This window comes from Oncorhynchus mykiss, chromosome 16 (genome assembly GCF_013265735.2).
Source record: "Oncorhynchus mykiss isolate Arlee chromosome 16, USDA_OmykA_1.1, whole genome shotgun sequence".
Classification (NCBI taxonomy): domain Eukaryota; kingdom Metazoa; phylum Chordata; class Actinopteri; order Salmoniformes; family Salmonidae; genus Oncorhynchus; species Oncorhynchus mykiss.
Window position 1 is genome coordinate 15,201,415 of NC_048580.1, and position 13,880 is coordinate 15,215,294.

The 13,880-nt window shown below is 45.7% G+C and overlaps 1 long non-coding RNA gene and 1 pseudogene across 5 annotated transcripts; both read right to left on the reverse strand.

Moving 5' to 3' along the window:
* Nucleotides 1–13,773, reverse strand: LOC110491429 (annotated as a pseudogene).
* LOC110491427 lies at nucleotides 4,131–10,843 on the reverse strand. Of its 5 annotated transcripts, none has more exons than XR_005036451.1 (14): nucleotides 10,680–10,843; nucleotides 10,500–10,577; nucleotides 10,191–10,401; nucleotides 9,753–9,964; nucleotides 9,450–9,645; nucleotides 8,841–9,272; nucleotides 8,061–8,212; nucleotides 7,672–7,888; nucleotides 7,021–7,161; nucleotides 6,758–6,873; nucleotides 4,848–4,977; nucleotides 4,577–4,743; nucleotides 4,311–4,440; nucleotides 4,131–4,233 (listed from the first exon to the last, which is right to left on the reverse strand). It is a non-coding gene; the product is annotated as an uncharacterized LOC110491427 (long non-coding RNA). The 5 variants fall into 5 exon arrangements; XR_005036448.1 differs by having other exon boundaries at nucleotides 8,733–9,272; XR_005036452.1 differs by having other exon boundaries at nucleotides 7,017–7,161; nucleotides 8,733–9,272.
* Nucleotides 13,774–13,880: the final 107 nt, after the last annotated feature.

Below are 13,880 nucleotides of genomic sequence, written 5' to 3' on the forward strand. Positions count from 1 at the left end.
TCAACCTACCCTCCATGAGTTCAGGAAGGGGGCAGTCCCTGGCAGGAGGACCATGTAGTCCTCCCTCGCATTAGTTAGGCAGCCCCAGCAGCATCAGCAGGGTAGAGAAACGCACCTGACGGGGGAGGGGACAATACAGTCACTGGATGATCACTCCTGGTCCTGGAGAGCTGCAGGTGGGTTTTTGTGCCGACCCAGCTCTAACACACCAGCTAATCGTGGTCTTAAAGGTCCAATGTAGATGTTTGTATCTCAATATCAAATAATTTCTGGGTAACATATAAGTATCATACTGCAATTATTTTAAATTCAAATTATGATGATTATTATTTTTTTAAAGCTTCTTAGCAAAGAGCAATTCTCAAAGCCTTCTCATGTCCCAGATATCTCACCTTGGCCGAGCTGTGTCGTGTCTTCAGCAGGATATTGTAGTTGAGGGTCTACCACCGAGTGTCGTCTACTACGGCAAAGCAGAAGTGGCCCACGCACAGCACCAGGTGCTTGGTGACTCTGGTATGGTAAACCTCTTCTCCACCTAGGGTGTTTAACTATACGGGGGTAATAGGGGATCACAAGAACAGATTAGAGCATTGGGACATGTGTAAGGCATATTAGGAAGTCTCTCAGTTGTAATGGTGGCCATTTTTGTGGATGAGTTCTTTATTAAAGTAATGTGAGGGAGAAGTGAGGCTGACCTGATCGACCAGAGGGGTCATGAGGGCATTGGCTCTCTCCGTGCTGACGAAGCACTTTGTGTCGTACAGGCAGATCTTATGGAGGCAGTCCAATATGTATTCCAGCAGCGGGCAGCTCTTCTCAATGTTGTCCTCTGTGTCAAAGAAGGCTTTGTCTGAACGAGGGAAGGAATGCATGATGGAGGTAAACTCAGGCCCAGCGTGTCCCCAGGCACCCTCATTTGTTGACTTCTGTGATCAAAAAAGCCTTGGTTTCATGCATGTTAACATCAGAAGCCTCCTCCCTAAGTTTGTTTTACTCACTGCTTTAGCACACTCCGCCAACCCTGATGTCCTTGCTGTGTCTGAATCCTGGCTTAGGAAGGCCACCAAAAATTCAGAGATTTCCATACCCAACTACAACATTTTCTGTCAAGGTAGAACTGCCAAAGGGGGAGGAGTTAAAATCTACTGCAGAGATTGCCTGCAAAGTTCTGTCATACTTTGCAGGTCTATACCCAAACTGTTCGAACTTCTAATTTTAAAAATTAATCTCTCCAGAAATAAGTCTCTCACTGTTGCCGCCTGTTATCGACGCCCCTCTACTCGCAGCTGTGCCCTGGACACCATATGTGAATTGATCGCCCCCCATCTAGCTTCAGAGTTCGTTCTGTTAGGTGACCTAAACTGGGATATGCTTAACACCCCAACAGTCCTACAATCTAAGCTAGATGCCCTCAATCTCACACAAATCATCAAGGAACCCACCAGGTACAACCCTAAATATGGGCACCCTCATTGATATTATCCTGACCAACTTGCCCTCCAAATACATCTCTGCTGTTTTCAATCAGGATCTCAGTGATCACTGCCTCATTGCCTGTATCCACGGTCAAATGACCACCCCTCACCACTGTCAAACGCACCCAAAAACACTTCTGCGCGCAGGCTTTTTTTCAGGCCCGGGTATCCTGGAAGGATATTGACCTCATCCTGTCAGTAGAGGATGCTTGGTCGTTCTTTAAAAGTAATTTCCTCACCATCTTAAAAAAAATACAGAACTAATAACAGATATAGCCCTTGGTTCACTCCAGACCTGACTGCCCTTGACCAGCACAAAAACATCCTGTGGCGGACCGCAATAGCATCGAATAGTCCCCATGATATGCAACTGTTTAGGGAAGTCAGGAACCAATACACGCAGTCAGTCAGGAAAGCAAAGACTAGCTTTTTCAAGCAGAAATTTGCATCCTGTAGCTCTAACTCCAAAACGTTTTGGGACACTGTAAAGTCCATGGAGAACAAGAGCACCTCCTCCCAGCTGCCCACTGCACTGAGGCTAGGTAACACGGTCACCACCTATAAATCCATGATAATCGAACATTTCAATAAGCATTTCTCTACAGCTGGCCATGCTTTCCTCCTGGCTACTCCAACCCCGGCCAACAGCTCCGCCCCCCCCCCGCAGCTACTCGCCCGAGCCGCCCCAGCTTCTCCTTCACCCAAATCCAGATAGCAGATGCTCTGAAAGAGCTGCAAAACCTGGACCTGTACAAATCAGCTGGGCTAGACAATCTGGACCCTCTCTTTCTAAAACTATCTGCCGCCATTGTTGCAACCCCTATTACCAGCCTGTTCAACCTCTCTTTTGAATTGTCCAAAATCCCTAAAGATTGGAAAGCTGCCACGGTCATCCCCCTCTTCAAAGGGGGTGACACTCTAGACCCAAACTGCTATAGACCTGTATCTATCCTGCCCTGCCTCTCTAAAGTCTTCAAATGCCAAGTTAATATACAGATCACTGACCATTTCGAATCCCACCGTACCGTCTCCGCTGTGCAATCCGGTTTCCGAGCCGGTTACGGGTGCACCTCAGCCACGCTCAAGGTACTGAACGATATCATAACCGCCATCGATAAAAGACAGTACTGTGCAGCCGTCTTCATCGACCTGGCCAAGGCTTTCGACTCTGTCAATCACTGTATTCTTATCGGCAGACTCAATAGCCTTGGTTTCTCTAATGACTGCCTCGCCTGGTTCACCAACTACTTTGCAGACAGAGTTCAGTGTGTCAAATAGGAGGGCATGTTGTCCGGACCTCTGGCAGTCTATGGGGGTATCACAGGGTTCAATTCTCGGGCTGACTCTTTTCTCTGTATATGTCAATGATGTTGCTCTTGCTGCGGGTGATTCCCTGATCCCCCTCTACGCAGACGACACCATTCTGTATACTTCTGGCCCTTCCTTGGACACTGTGCTAACTAACCTCCAAACGAGCTTCAATGCCATACGACACTCCTTCCGTGGCCTCCAACTGCTCTTAAGCGCTAGTAAAACCAAATGCATGCTTTTCTACCGTTTGCTGCCCGCACCTGCCCGCCTAACTAACATCACCACCCTGGACGGTTCTGACCTAGAATATGTGGACAACTATAAATACCTAGGTGTCTGGCTTGACTGTAAACTCTCCCTCCAGACTCCTATTAAACATCTCCAGTCCAAAATCAAATCTAGAATCGGCTTTCTATTTCGCAACAAAACCTCCTCCACTCACGCCGCCAAACTTACCCTAGTAAAACTGACTATCCTACCGATCCTCAACTTCGGCGATGTCATCTACAAAATAGCTTCCAATACTCTGCTCCGCAGTGCCATCCGTTTTGTTACCAAATCCCCTTATACCACCCACCACTGCGACCTGTATGCTCTAGTCGGCTGGCCCTCGCTACATAGTCGTCGCCAGACCCACTGGCTCTAGGTCATCTATAAGTCTATGCTAGGTAAAGCTCCGCCTTATCTCAGTTCACTGGTCACGATAACCAGACCCACCCGTAGCACACGATCCAGCAGGTATATCTCACTGATCATCCCCAAAACCAACACCTCATTTGGCCGCCTTTCCTTCCAGTTCTCTGCTGCCAGTGACTGGAACGAATTGCAAAAATCGCTGAAGTTGGAGACTATTTCCCTCACCAACTTTAAACATCAGCTAACCGATCGCTGCAGCTGTACATAGTTCATCCTTAAATAGCCCACCCAATCTACCTACCTCATCCCCATGCTGTTTTTATTTACTTTTCTACCCCAGAGATACCCAGTACCCCAGTATCTCAACTTGCACATCATCATCATCTGCTCATTTATCACTCCAGTGTTATTCTGCTAAATTGTAATTCTTCGCTACTATGGCCTATTTATTGCCTACCTTCTCATGCCTTTTGCACACACTGTATATAGACTTTCTTTTTTTCTACTGTGTCATTGACCCGTTTATTGTGTTATTGGCTTGTTTATTGTTTATTCCATGTGTAACTCTGTGTTGTTGTCTGTGTCACACTGCTTTGCTTTATCTTGGCCAGGTCGCAGTTGTAAATGAGAACTTGTTCAACTAGCCTACCTGGTTAAACAAAGGTGAAATTAAAAAAATAAAATAATAAGACAAAATGAGCTAAAAATATTGCCTTGCGTTTATCCTTCACATTTGTTATTAAGAACCAGCAGAGGCCAGGAGACAGTCAATCAGATCGCGCTCCATCTCCTTAGTCTTCTCCAGATCACCCTGCAAAACAAACAGCAGTCAAAGCAAAGCGATGTCTTTCGTACAAACGGTCATCAATTCATGGGACAGAACCAGACCTGGCAGTGCTGGGCCCGGAAGTCCAAAGAAATCAGGAAGTACGTGAGCTCTGATTGGTGGGAAGTCAGCTGATCCTTCTCCATGTGACCAATGTGCTCTTTCAAGATGCCCATCAGGGGATCAAGCTGGCTGTGTGAAAATGAAACACTCATAATTGTACCAAATCAATACCTTACATGACCACACAGTGTGAACATGTATTTACTCCATCCTTACATAATGGATAACATATCACACAGGCTACTGTAGGTTAGGCACCACGTACCTGTTTGGAGTCCATCTTATTCTAGTACTTTTTCGAGGGTTGACAGCAGGATCCTGGGAGGGAACCTTGGTGGCCACGGTGGTCCTGAGGGAGGCCAGTCACACGGCCAGCTGTGGGGTGGTGGTGGCGGCCTTCTCTGCCACCCGCCTCAGTCAAGTCACATTACTCTGTTATACCCGCACATAATTTCAGTATAACACGTTCCATTTGATGTATTATGTAAAAAAACAAAAACAGAAGGATGTTTGTGTTCTGGGATAGTAGACGTTACCTGTAGCAGTGTCCTATTGTCCCAGGTGATGAAGTGAGGCAGGGTCTCAGTGACGGCACTCAGCATGTAGATCTCATTAGCAGAGAGGAAAGAGGTGATGTCTAGAGTCTGCAGCACTGCCGGCATCAGCCTGACAAAACAGGAGGAGGGGAAGGAGACTACGGTCACCAACAGTGACTAGTATACCTACGGTGTATTATGTGTCAATATTTTGGGGACAACCTGACAAGTTCTATTCAAGTGTTTGTAGGAAAATAGGAAATATGAGTAAGTGAGCTGCCAAATTCACTGGTCTGAACTGTGCTGCCTGTATCTACTGTAAACACAGAAATGTAGTCTGTGTACCTGGGTAGTTGTGGGATAGCGAGGGCCTTCAGAGTGCTGGCCACCGCCTTCATATATACACACATACACGTTCAAAAGTTTGGGGTCACTTAGAAATGTCCTTGTTTTTTTTAAAAGCTATTTTTTTGTCCATTAAAATAACATCAAATTGATCAGAAATACAGTGTAGACATTGTTAATGTTGTAAATGACTATTGTAGCTGGAAACAGATAATTTTTAATGGGATATCTACATAGGCGTACAGAGGCCCATTATCAGCAACCATCACTCCTGTGTTCCAATGACACGTTGTGTTAGCTAATCCAAGTTTATCAGTTTAAAAAGGCTAATTGATCATTAGAAAACCCTTCTGCAATTATGTTAGCACAGCTGAAAACTTTTGTTCTGATTAAAAAAGCAATAAAACTGGCCTTCTTTAGACAAGTTGAGTATCTGGAGCATCCACGTTTGTGGGTTCGATTACAGGCTCAATATGGCCAGAAACAAAGAACTTTCTTCTGAAATTCATCAGTCTATTCTTATTCTGAGAAATTAAGGCTATTCCATGCGAGAAATTGCCAAGGAACTGAAGATCTCGTACAACACGATGTAATTCTCCCTTCACAGAACAGCGCAAACTGGCTTAAACCAGAATAGAAAGAGGATTGGAGGCCCCAGTGCACAACTGAGCAAGAGGACAAGTTCACTAGAGTGTCTAGTTTGAGAAACAGACAAGTCCTCAACTGGCAGCGTCATTAAAATAGTACCCGCAAAACACTAGTCTCAACGTCAACAGTGAAGAGGAGACTCCAGGATGCTGGCCTTCTAGGCAGAGTTCCTCTGTCCAGTGTCTGTTATTTTGCCCATCTTAATCTTTTATTTTTATTGGCCAGTCTGATGTACCTGAGCTCAAGGATGTACCTGAGCTCAAGTTCGAGTCTCATAGCAAAGGGTCTGAATACTAAAAATAAGTAAATAAGGTGTTTTATTTTTTATAAATTAGAAAAATTGTTTTCGCTTTGTCATTATGGGGTATTGTGTGTCGATTGATGAGAACATTTTATTTAAATACATCTTAGAATAAGGCTGTAATGTTAAAAAAATGCCGGAAAAAGTCAAGGGGTCTGAATATTTTCCGAATGCACTGTATCATGCTAACCAAAACGCCATATAATTAACATCCATAGCTTATTAGATGATGAGTGGAAGTGAGACAATGGGACAGGTCGTAGCTATCCAACGTCACCAACCGCTAGTTGGTTGACCTAGTGGTGTTGTTGATGACCTGAAAGCTTTAGGCGTCGTCCAGACACGTGATGTTGGTGCCCATGAACGTGAAGATGGCCTTAAGTGCAGGACTTTCTCCTGGAAAAGGATGGGGCGGAGTCAAGAGGTCATTGGGAGCACACTTTCGACAGCTATCTAATAGCTGAGAAATGGTTCCGTGACGGCTGAGAAATGCTCCACGTTGAACTCATCCAGCACATCTGTGTGTGGAGGACAAACATAGTCAGTCACACACACACCCCCCCTAAAAGACTCGGGGGTGCACCTGGGCTAAAGCAGGGTCTCTCCGTCTCCTCACCTTTGCTGATGGGTCCTCCGTCGGGGGAGAGCTTCTGGTAGACGTTGAACAGACATGGCCTACATGCTTGGGCGTACTCTAGGTTGTCTTGCTCCACGGTTGACGTCTCCAGGCACCTGAGTGGCCAGAGAGGAACATCACTTGGTCTATGTCCCAAAATCCATTGTAGTATTCTAAATAGTATGCCAGTGTAGGTAACTGGACACATGGCAGGCCTAGCTAAGGCCAAGGCACTGAGAGACAGCGTTGCTGGTTGTACCTACGAGAGGAGGCTGAAGAGCGGGAACTAGCATCTGAGGCCTCTGCAACTTCTTTTTGTGCTGCAGCAGCTCTAGGATGAGTGTTACCCTCTCCCGGGACACAGCGCCCTCTTCTGGCACTGCCTGAGAAGTGTCCTGGCCTTCCTATGTAAAAAGGCACAGAAACACAGTGACTCAAGTCAAATTGCATTGCAACCATTGAAGTGATTGCATCTAGCTAGGTCTTATTGTAGGCCCAGTTAGAGTAGATGTTCCTCCCCTCTGCAGCATCTTGTGCCTGCGGGTCTAGCTCGTTAGCCACTAGCATGCCGTCCATAGCACTCTACAGTGAGAGGATAGCATTAGCATCTAGTGTGGTGCTAGTAGATGCAGTATGCAAAGGTTCCTCCTCACTTGTTTGAAGACACTGACCTTCTCCTCTCACAGGGCTGAGTAGAATGCCTTGGTGATGTGACAACAACAGGGTCATGTTCAGTATGAGCAAATGGGAGAAAACATTTTGAAACAGATTATTATTATTTATTTTTTTAAAGAGGGTTGTCATTGGAGAATTTTCTGAACGTTTTATTACATTTTTCTGTTTTGTGCCTACAATATTGGAAATAAGTAGCATACAGCCATTGCATCACAGAGTATGCTGCTACAGTTGCGTACCTGTAATAAGACAATGATCTGGAAGCAGGGGATATCAGGGTAGGGTTTAGACACCGTGCCCAGGGCCTCAATGAAGAGCTCCATGCAGGCCTGGTCCTTAATCAGGTGGGGGGGCTGCCTGTTCATTGTACTTCCCCAGGACCAGCTGCATGAGCAGGGCCTTTGTCCTTTAGAATGGTGGGTTTCCCCCGGCCCGCTCTGCTCCAGCAGGCTCCGGCTGCGGCACAGAATGAGGAGAAAAGGAGACAGGAATATAAAATATATGGCTTTACAAAAACCTCCAACACCCAGATGAGAGCTCCCATATAAAGAGCCCTCCGAGTTATTTCAATCTTTCACATTCCAGCAAGGACTTCTTAAATGTCTGTTGTCACTCCCTGTCCACTCACCTCTCCCAGAGCCCTCTGTATGGTTTTGGAAGTGTAGGCAGGGCAGCTGGCCACCTGACCACTGAGCGGCAGCTCCTCCAACCCCACTAACAGGTCTTGTCCCGGGCCTTGCCTGTCCCTGTTACAGCCTCTTCACAGAACTTCCTCATGGCCTACAGAAACACATCGATTTGGAAAGAGTGTTTATAATAACATTTCATGTGAATAGAAGACGAAATAGGTGTGTGTTTAGGATTTATTTGTATACTTTGTACCAACAATGCTTCATTGAGAATACAAATGAAGTATTCAAGTGTGTGTGTGTGTCTCACCCGCCTGTCGGTCATGTTCAGTATGAGAAAATGGGAGACAACATTTTGAAACAGACTATTATTATTTATTTTTTTACAGAGGGTTGTCATTGGAGAATTTTCTGAACGTTTTATTCAGTTGTTCTGTTTTGTGCCTACTCCTAGGTTACTGCCGTAGCCTCACACCAGGCACAGGAACTTGAAGAGCTCAAGGGGATCACTCAGGTGGACCTGGGACTAATGGAGGGGGTTGAGGAATGGAATAATGTGGACAAAGGGAGACAGTTGACCGTAAAAAAAAACGGGAGATTGCTTTGTTTCGCCTACTTGCAAACACACTGTACCTTACATTGATTATCATCATCGTTATATTGTAGCATACCTAGAGGAACGATGGACTATCCTTCGAGTGATGCTATGCGCCAATGAGTTGAGTGAAGCATCCGTCTGTGCACTGAAATCCATTGTGTAACATATCAAGTTTCAGTACCTAAAAAAGTAGCGTCATCAGGGCCCTGAAGCTGGCTGCAATGGGCCCCTGGCGTGCCCCAGCGACGATGACATCAAACACACGACACAGCAGTCGGCGGTAGCAGCACGTGTTGGTGTCCAGCTTCTCTGGGTTCGACCATGTCTCACTTGACAGGAAATCCAGACAGGAAGCAAGCCGTCTGTCAGCCTCCTTCCTTCTTACTCAGTGTGTGACCAAGTGGCTAAAGTAACTGGTGATATCCAGGCCTTTACTTGAACATGATGAAAAACAATATGCAGCCAATTGCTTTCGAAAAAGGAACATTTTTGAAGGAAGCGTCGTGGCACTTGAGACTGGATAAGAGTCCTCTAAGCAGTGACACCAGCAGCACCCCATACGCTGTCTGTCTGCCCTGCCCTCTACAGGTACTCTTCCATGAATATCCTCCTGCTGCTGGCAACACAAGAGGAAAAGACGGTAAACCATTTCAGACCAATTTCAACAGTACAGAAAAGCATACAATGGGTTAAGGAATTGGAGGATGAAAATCGTAGAAAGACGTAACGTAAATATCCCAAAAGGAAACCTCTGATTTATGTAGTTGTACAAACTGCCACCCCCACTCACCTGAGGCATGTCTTTCTGGCTAAGTTCCAGCATTGAAGGCTCCAGCAGGGAGTAGACACACTGGGCGGTGTGGAGGTGCTGGGTCTCACTCACGTCCCCCAGGCCCTGCAGTAAGGTCTGGCTCGGCACCATGAACCCTGCCCTCTCCCGCAGGCTGCCCCGCTGGACCGCTACCACACCAGCCAGCTTCAACCAGCTAGAAGACATGCAAATGAGGTCAAGGGTGAGTTGTGTTACTTATGACAATTTCCTCTTGAAACCAGCATGTTAATCCAAATTTCGAGCTGCAAAAATGGATATTACCTGAGCTAGGTCGCGGAGAGATCCAAAAATTATCATATCAGTTTCAGGAAAGCAAGGCAGGTTTGTTTCAAATGGTACTTTGGATACGCCAACAAATTTTTACTAATCACTCATAGCATTTTGTTTGGAGAAGGGGTCCATGTTAGACAGGTTCTTGGTCAGTGTTGAGATGCTGGTTGGCTGAGAAATCCTCTCCATCACGTCCTTGAGTGCTGAGAGCAGATATAGGATGTAGTTAGTACACAGACAACCTTACTGTCTGGAAGTCAATAATCCTAACAAGCAGAACTTTATATTAGTGGCAGCGAGTTTCAAGTATACTTGATCCCTCTGTTTACAAAAGTATCCTCCATAGCATTCTCAGTAAGCCATTTCCAAGTGTCATCAAAGACAAAAAAATGACCTTTATTGTGAAACTCTATGGTCTTATGTGTTTACCATGGGCCCAGCCCTGAGCCCTGAGTGCGGTGGTATAAGAGGGTGGAGACTGGGCCACACAAGAGGCCATCTGGAGGTCTGGGGAGTCCGGCATGGCCGAGGTGACCACAAGGAAGGGCAATAGATCCCGACGACACGGGCCCTCAGGTCAGAGATCCCCTCAACCAGCCTGGGTTCCTCCAGAACCCTCACTGCCTCCGACTGTGGACACCTTTGAAGGAGCACATGGAACCCATTCACTATCATACTATGGATACGGAGATACCTGGGGAATTGATGTACATTTCAAAAGGTGAGAACAGTACTAACCAGTTTTCAGCCTTTGAGAGATCTACGCATGGCAGCAGTGAGTAGACATGAAACAGTGTCCTCTGGATCAAGAAAGAGCTGAGGAGGATAAATAGGATGAGTTAGGTTTAATCCTAGTAGATTCCAATATGAACGTACCTGAAAGTCTAATGTTCCAGCCACTCACCTCCAGCCACTCACCTCCAGAGCCTTCAAAGTTGCAGCCACCACCTCGGGGCCGCCCTCCTTCATGCGCTCCAACAGGGCCTCCAATAGGAAGGCCCGGTCAAAGCCCTCCTGTCCCGAGGTGACAATTCCCAATAGCTGTTCCATAGCCGTGTGCCTCAGGGAGGGGAGCGGGTGCTTCAGGCTCAGCAGGAGGGAGGTGTCTTGAGTCCCTGAGGATCTGCAGCCAAAAGACAGCAGAGGGTAAGAAAAAGGAAGAAACACATAATGGCTTTGAGGAGGGTGAACTGATCCTATAGTTAGTCAGATGCAGGTATAGCACTGCTATTCACTAGGCTTAGGCAATATAGAGTTTATACCGGGGTATTTAGAAATACCAACGGAATTATTTTTTAATACCGTAAAAATAATATGTATTTTAAATGTTTTGGGTTGGGGGCACCTCCGCCTAGCGAGGGCTACATGCTACACCCCTGTTTATAACTAACTATAAGTTAAGTACAACTATAAGAAATCTAAAATGTGTCAAATAAATTATATCCAGTGCAGGCTTCGGTTATGCATTTGGTTTGCTAACTTGCTAGCTAAGTGGTTAGATTTCAAGATCAATCTTCTTGGTTAGAGCAGAGACATTCAATCCCCTCTTGGATCAAGATCCCTGTTGCCTCAGTTTTTTTTATAGCTCCCCTTGTGTGCACATTTGGTAATACTGTATACCCCGGTATGGTACAAAAAAAACTGTATGAAGGTATGAACATCTGGATACCGCACAACCCTCTACTCACCAGTGCTGGAGGAGACAACGGCGTGAACCAGGTAGCAGGTAGCAGAGTAAGGTCCTGATGCCATGGCCTGGAGGGTGGGGACCAAAGAAGTCACAGCACACATCTGGCCAGAGGTTCTAAAGAGCACAAAGACAACAAAGAATGCCAATGAAGCAACACAAAAAGTCTGACAATATAGGGCCTAAGATGACAAAGTGATAAAATAAGTCTCTTTCAACGCCTCTTCTTCACTCACTTTGGGCCAACAGTGCCCTTTTGGTTCTGCAGGAGGACGATGAGGCAGCCCAGGCCCACTTTGGGCAGCAGGGGCTCCTTGCAGTGACTTGCTGATCTGCAGGGCCAGGGTGTCCACCAGCTGGGACTTCATCGACCACCTTCACAACCAGCTGGCACACTTTCATGTAGGTGGAAGCCTTGTAGTCTGTCAAGGACACAAAGGAAAGGGTCAGTACGAGTTGAACAGTTTTAACCTGTTAACAACCTCTTATGGTTACATTTTTTAACTTCAATAAGAAGTGTTAACGTTTCATAACAGAATGGCTTCTTATGAGGCTAAAATTCTGCATCTAACTTTCTGAACATAAGGCAGTAGCTTGGATATGATTGTCAGACTTTCTCCACAGCATCCAAAACTGGTACAAATGGTGGACGCATGGAAAGAGAAAATCACTTGAAGTTGGGCAGTTTCCAGAATTTTCTGAATATGCCTGCAGAAATGACTAACAGGTCAAGATGCTTGATACTTGAGGAAACATGGAGACGTAAAGCAGTGTATTGGGTTTACCTTGATTGACTTAGTGACCAGGGTGTAGATGAAAACCATGAAGCCCAAGTCTTTAACAGTCAGTGATTAGGTTTCCTCTGGCCAAAGGGAACTCCTGGTTTGTCAGGAAATCAAAATATATTGATCATTGATAATATATTATATGCCATTTAGCAGACGCCTTTATCCACAGGGACATAGTCATAAGTGCATACATTTTATGTTTGGGTGGTCCCGGGTATCGAGCCCATAATCATGACGTTGCAAGCGTCATGCTCTATCATCGGAGCCATACAGGACCATTGATGACATGCTGATCATGTAATGAAAAATAATAAATCTGTCAACTTCCAATAGTTATGTTCATAAATCACATAACAATTACCTGAAGCCCCTCCAGCCAATTCCATAGGTTAGTGGGGTCCTTTAACTGAATGACTTACATACACCTTAGTCTCGTAATAAGGTCAACACACAAGAAAGCAGGCTCTCCCCATTATACAGGTGGATGTGGAATCTGTGAGAGCTACAGGAAAGAAATACAAGTAGACAAAATGTCAAGCTATTTTCAGTTTACATTAAGCTTTCATAGCAGTGAGACAACTTCAGTTCTCAGAAGTACTAAAAACAACCCCTCTGACAAGTTATCCATGGGGGGGCTGTGTATAAGCCACTCTATGCACTTCTGTGCAGGCTTGAGCAGGAAGTGTGGAGACAGCCGTGCAAGAAACAGTAAGATGCCTGTGTCCGGTTTCTCGTTGACCTCCTTGGACTGGACACCACGCTCCAGGCCCACAGAGGCTTGGCTGAAGATGGTCTCCTGGAACTCACTGAATGCAGGCTCGATGCTCCGGAGATCCTCAAGCCCACTCAAAACTCTCAACCCTTAGAACAGCTGCTGCAAATGAAAATCTCTGGACAGCCCCAACTTTGGCCACCTCATTCTTTGTCTTTGGGGAATTCCAAAGACAACAATTACAACATGTCACATTTTCAAAACACATGATATTATCTTTTCCACAACTTGGACATCTCGGCTTCTCCCTTCTGCAAATTCTTGAAACATGTCCAGAAGTTTTACAGTGGTCACACTGCATTAGTCTTGGAACCAATGCTCTGATTTTGTAGTTTATATATCCCAACTGCACTGAAGTAGGGAGAGACCATATCAAAAAACAAAAGAACAAGATATATTTTTCTTCATTCGCCCCACGATTCATCAATCACTCCAGGAATATTTTAAATCTCTGCAGCATCGACTTCCCACGAAACGCCAGAAATGACCACCTTGAGATCCTTCTGATCCAAAAGAACGAAATGTCAAAGCAAGCCCGCCTCTCGTAAAACTCACAGCATTCACTTTACCCAGCACTCTCTCCACCAGTTTGAATACCTCAAATGGTTTCTTCAAAATTGGTAATCCAGCCAGCTGCTCCTGAAACATACAAGATAAGGGGCATTTCCATCACTGTATGCTACTTTGCTCCGTTTCCTATATGCCAATTCTCCTTGATTCCCCGCCATTATATTTACGCACCACATCAGCTTCCAATTCCGCCATCTTTTCAGCCGGCTGCCAACCTAGCCTATGCTAGCTAATAAACTTCCAGCTTTGACAACAGTAGTTATTCGCTACTATATTACTCCGGCCAATTCTAACGGTATTTT